General features: G+C 44.4%; 1 pseudogene; it reads right to left on the bottom strand.

Annotated features, from left to right (window-relative positions):
* Positions 1-3024: 3024 nt before the first annotated feature.
* LOC136398335 (dipeptidase 2-like) lies at positions 3025-5745 on the bottom strand (annotated as a pseudogene).
* Positions 5746-5948: the final 203 nt, after the last annotated feature.

Below are 5948 nucleotides of genomic sequence, written 5' to 3'. Positions count from 1 at the left end.
AATATAGTTGAAATGCTCATAATAATTATAGACCTATTTTCTGTAATTGGTCATGTGGTTGTACCTGGTATTTATAATTACTGTTTTTCTATTACCCATTCAATATTCTCTTTGGTCATGGTATTCATCTATAGTAAGGTAACTAAATCATCATTTCTGCCTAGATTGGGTTATTGAAGGCTTTCATTAACTTTAATCATGGGGCATGGCAGGCCTAAGAGACATTCTAAAAGGTATCATGTGTTTTACACATGTCTCTATTTATCTCTTATTCCCTTTTATTGTGAACTTGTAGTCCAATTTACCCTGAAAGTAAGAACTATCATCCCACTAACTCCTTTCTTTGCCTGTTGAGAGGAATGATTTGCTCAAAGTGATTGAATAGCATGCCTTCGCTTCCAGATCAATGGTATCATTGTTGTGTTTCCTGATGGAAGTATTCTGCTCTTTGGACTAACACCTCTAGACAAGCAGAGCATAAGGTTACAAAAACAAGGAGTAAAAAACTTTGCTAATGAATCCTAGTAGTAAAAATAAGTAGTGCTACTGTCACTTATATGCTGACCCTTGGACCCATGAATTCTGACTATGGGAGATGCAGCCATTGTTAAAAATGGCTACCATGAACAAAAATAGATAACATAATAAATAGTGAAATACTAAAATTCATCTATAAAAATAAGTAAAAGATACTTGCTATCTCTATTATTATCCAATACTTTGTATGTTATAGATAAAATCATCAAAATAGGAAATTAATATAGGAGCAACTTGTGAGAGAGAAGGTAATGAAACAGGAGTCAAGACCATGTACATTGGGGCCACTTTTTCACTTAATTTATTTATGGAATCAGGGCCTGTTCAGATCCAGTTACATACATACCACTTCCATCTGAGGATAGAGTGCTGTTATGCATACCCAAATTATGTCTTTGTGGGCGAGAAAACATTTAGTTAATGATGGACGCTCAAGTTGCATGGTAACTTAGTGGCCCACAGTTAAACACTCAGTCTCTTCTAAGAACTAACATCAAGCGAAAAGCTGTTTCTCAAAAGGAGAGTAGTTATGCATTCAGGATGGCAGGGCTTTGGCCCAAATTATAAGGATCTACATGCAAACCAACTCTGAGGCCTGCAAGTGTGTCCAAAAAGAATCTTTATCTGCCTCAAATATTTAAGAGCCATAATTCTGCTAGATCTTATACACATTGTAGAGCAGCTCACACAGCAACCTGTACCTGTTGTAGAATCCTCTTTTGTACTGGGTCTCACTCATAACAATGAGGTTTTAGGTCATTTGGTGAATGGGCCAGATTAGCACATCCAAAAAGGACTATGTTGCTTCCATAATCCAAAGAGGCTCACTAGACACTGTAACTCTCTTTTGGTTGCAGGAGGGTCAGATTCAGCCACTTATCTTTCACCTTAGGATATATGAGGGAGAGATTGATTATAAGGAATTGGCTCATATAATTATGACTAAGAGGGCTGACAAGTCTTTGAGTTTTAGGGTGGGCCAGCAGGCTGGAATTCAGGTAAAAGTTGATATTGTGTTAAAGTTTGTATCTAAAATCTGCAGCCCAGCCCAGCAGGCTGGAATCTCAAGCAGGGTTCTATGCTGTAACCTTGAGGCAAATTTGTTTCTTCAGGATTCCTCAGTCCTTGCTCTTAACACCTACAGTTGATTAAATGAGGACCATCTACATTATGGGAGGCTATCTGCTTTACTCAAAGTCAACAGCTTTAAATTTTAATCACATCTAAATAACTTCTTCACAGCAACATCGGGACTGTTGTTTGACCAAACAACTGAGTACCATAATCTATCCAAGTAGACATATAAAATTAATCATCACAATAGATAAAAACATACCTAATTAATTTGATACTTTTGCAAAAAGATTTCTAGATCAAAGAGTGCAACTGTCAACTAGTTCTATTTAGTTCTGTATAATAAAGTAGAAATAGAGTAGAATTAAAGAAAAGACTATTCTGTTTTCAGGACTGAAAAATGTATTTATTTTCCTTTAATTCTGAAGACCATTTTCACTGTATAGAATTCAACAGTGGTAGTGTCTCTCATTCATCAGGTTAATGGGATTTTTAAAATATGACTGATTTTGAGATAATCTTTTGTTTTGGCTTTTTGAAGTTTGACTTTGAAAATGCATGCACAGTTGGTGTCACTGTAAACAGTATTGCTATAAATATTATTTCATCTGCTTTTGGGGAAATGTATGAATGCATTCTTCTTGGATAGATACCTGGGGTGACATTGTTCAATCATGGGATATGCATAGACTATTGGTATTAATTATTATTTTATTAGTCATTAGTTATTATCATGTTTATTATTATTAACTGTAATGATAATTCTTAATGTATTAACTCTTAATTTTGGTTATTATTAGTGCAGTTGCTGTTACTGTTAGTGGCCTAGGGGTAAGATAAGGTGATTTCTTTAAGTAGCCTGTGCCTCTCAGAGAGGAAGTCCCTGGGGGTCCAGCAAGGGAATTCCAGCCATTGGAGGCTCAAGGCAGTTATGTGGCATAACATTCTGGGCTCTGTCCAAATAGAAACAAAGATCATTTTTGATCCAGGCAGGTCCCCTACTTGGGAATCTTAACTAGAATTCCTTGAAAGATCCCCATATAGTGGTCAGTGGGTCAGGATGGGGATTGTGGTGAGTTGTTCTGAGGGAACCAGGTATAGGGTCCACCCTCACACAGCCAGGACCACCCACTATCCCCTCCCAGTGCTGAACCTGATCACCTAGCTTTCTTCAGGCCATTATGAACAGGTCTTCTATGAGTAACTGGTAGCTGAACTGTAGGGTTTCCTACCAACTACCAACACTGGGAGCCTGCACTACACTGAGCACTGACCCACTACAGAGAATGACACTCATGCATGGTTCTAGTCTAAAATGTTTATTTCCAAGAAATGCTTGTATCTGCATGAGGGAGGAAATTTGTGGGGTGTCCACAGCTCCCAAAATGACATCTGGCAGGATTTATTGGGTCATCAGAGCCACAGAATGACAACTGGGAAGGCAGCAATAATTATAAAGCTTGGGGCTATGTGGAGAGATGATTTTGAGAATGACTTCCTAGGTGACAACTTGGGTGTTCAATGCATAGGAGTTTTGGTTAGTTTCTGGTGTGGAGCCAAATACCGTCTCTAATGCAGGTGCAGGAAGATGGAAGGGCAAGAGCTGCCCAGCTGCTCACCTGAGAACTCATCCCCTAAGGGCCTCTGCCTCTTGTCTTCCTCTTGTACCTGGAGGCGGCAGTGGATGATCAGCATTTACCACAGCTTCTCTCTCCCAAGGCACCTGCTCAGACTCCTGAGCTACTGTTCTGTCCAGCCCAGCATACCTGTTCCATGGTCTGAAAACCCGCAACAGGTTTCCCCCAGAGACACCTGGGCTCCCTTCCTCACTCCTGCCACAGCTCAGCTACTCTTTTATCAGTACTGGGTATGTGGACACGTATTCCTGCCCCTGAGGGAAACTATGGCTACCAGGCAACCAGTGTTAGGGCTCCTGACCTGTTCTCTAGTCTTGACTCAGAACCACAGCCCTTTGTGTCGTGTCCAGGGTCCACTGAACCACAGCCCTGGCCATCTATGGGTAATAGAGAGTGCGAGACAGTAAGTGATTCATCCTTGCTCTTCATCTTTCAGAACCAAAACCTCCTCAAATATTCATTAAAACTCATTTGAGTTGTACTATTAAGATCCATGCTTTTCACTGAATGCAAAATTTTCCTCACTCTATAAAAAGAAGAAAAGCTTTTTAAGAGCTGGGTTGAAACCTTATGTGCACAGACCCAACTGCAAGCAGAGAAGATTGTCAGCTGGTACCAGACCTTGCTAAGTCTTCTCAGAGGCAGTGGGTCCACTGGCACTGTGGGTGGGTACACATGTTGGACAGTTGAGCTCTGTCTGGTGGCTTGGCCAAATTGATAACCCAAAGGGGGTTCAATGGGCCACAAAAAGACAGAAGTTCCCAGGAAACAGACCCTGGGCAAGGGAGATGTCGGGTGAGCCAGCAGACCTGAAGCTGTGGTCAAGGCTTAAAGGCCATAAAGACCATGCTGTGGTGAACATGAAGAATATGAAGGCCACACTGCTTCATAGTTAACCTCAGACAAGCCACAGAGAAGTACTTACTGGCTGGCTCCATCATAATTTCCGCCAATACCGATGAAGTTGGATCTGACGACGGCCCTAATGTGGGGCTTTCAGAGCAGGGGTGCAGTTGGAGCTGGGGCTCAGGTTCAAAGCTCCTGGTTCAAACTTCTTGCTTTAGATTCGGAGTCCAGGGCAGAATATCATCAGAAACATTCCTCTGTGCATTCTTACACACCTCCCCCTCCAGGCAGACCACAGGTGTCTATGACACTTTCATTGCCCATGGTGTCACAGCATCTGAGACATGGAACAAATCTACCATCATGTGCAGGTGTTCATTTTTTTCATCACATTCTGCAGGGAGAGGTTGGGGAGAAGGCATCAAGGGTGCACATGCATGTGCATTTATTTGTAGGGAATAAGTGGAGTGTGTACATACATTTGGAGCAGAGTATGGAACCAGAGTTCTCAGCTAACCGAAGCTAATTAGCTTTTTGATGTTACAGAAGAGCAGGATGTCTTTAGCTGAGCTGTCTGCCCTGCAGGAGGGTCTGGCAGCAGTCTGGTGCTATAATTTGGCCTCAAAGAGGCTAGGGGCCTTACTGAGCCTTCTATCCCCATACCTTGTAGAGGAACAGCAGAAACCCAAGCTGGGCTGTGCCTGGCAGTAGGAGGACTCCTCTGGGAAATCAGTCTTGCTCTGTAAACCCAACTCTCCTCCGCACTCCAGGGTCAGTATCAGATCTCAGGGGCAAAGTGTGATCTGGGTCCTGGTGAGTTCTTGGACAGATCTTTTCCTCAGTGGACCCATACGGTCTGCACTGTGTTCACCAGGATGTGTTGCAGGTGTGGGTGAGCATCAAGTAGTGCACACCCAACATGCAGAATGTAAGCAAGAAAGATAGGGTACCGTCCAATGAATGGGCGCCCTCCACACCAATGAGACAAGCCAACTTCAGGTACTGTTTAGGGCTGGAGGCAGACAGGTAAGCAGGAGATCATTTTCAGGGACCAGGGTAGCTCAATCAAGTCCCCAACACCATCCCACCAGCCTACCTACCTCTAACCAAGGCTACAAGCTCCAGCTCAGAATAAGAGGCATACATACGGTGGATAAGGTCAGTCTGCTCCAGGGCCTCCCGTCCCTGGGTCTGACATGGGACACAGGCAGGCCAGAACTGAAAGGTCAGGGATTGGCTTGGGCAGCACCTCACTGCGTACTTTCCACAGCCCACAGAGCATCCAGTGAGCCCAGGGTCACATGTAATGAACTGCTTGTGGCACCTGGACACCCACCAAGCTAGTTCACCAGCCTCTGCGGCAGCATCCACGTCATGGCACTTTTTGTGTTACTATGGTAAATGAGACCCCATGTGATTTATTGTGGTTTCTGGAGCCACATAGTCCCCTATATTCCTCAGCAACCAGTAGCCCTCCCCAACCCAGAGATGGGCTGCCCCACACCTCCACCAGACCTATGCAGCTGTCCATGAGCAGGAAGCCCAGCATCAGGGCTGGAGCAAGCTCGCACAGTTTCGGGGTACTGGATTTCCCGGTGAGGTCAGGTTCTGGAGGTGCCGGCGTGGGCAGGGCCCTGGGGAGTCCCAGCATTGTCAGGATGCTGGGTAGCGCCTGCAGTGTTCTGGGTGCAGGTTACAGGCAGCAGCAGAGGCAGAGAGCTGAGCACACAGGAACACTCGAAGACTGTTGGCTGCATGCTGTGCAGGTCCGTGCACGTGGGCAGGGAAGGGGCAGAGGACAGATGAGGATGGGGTCCCAAATGTAGGCTTAGGTGACTCAGCAGTACGTGAAGT

Source organism: Saccopteryx leptura, chromosome 3 (assembly GCF_036850995.1).
Source record: "Saccopteryx leptura isolate mSacLep1 chromosome 3, mSacLep1_pri_phased_curated, whole genome shotgun sequence".
NCBI lineage: Eukaryota > Metazoa > Chordata > Mammalia > Chiroptera > Emballonuridae > Saccopteryx > Saccopteryx leptura.
The sequence above is the reverse complement of the archived record's forward strand: the minus strand, read 5'-3'. Positions and strand labels throughout refer to the sequence as shown.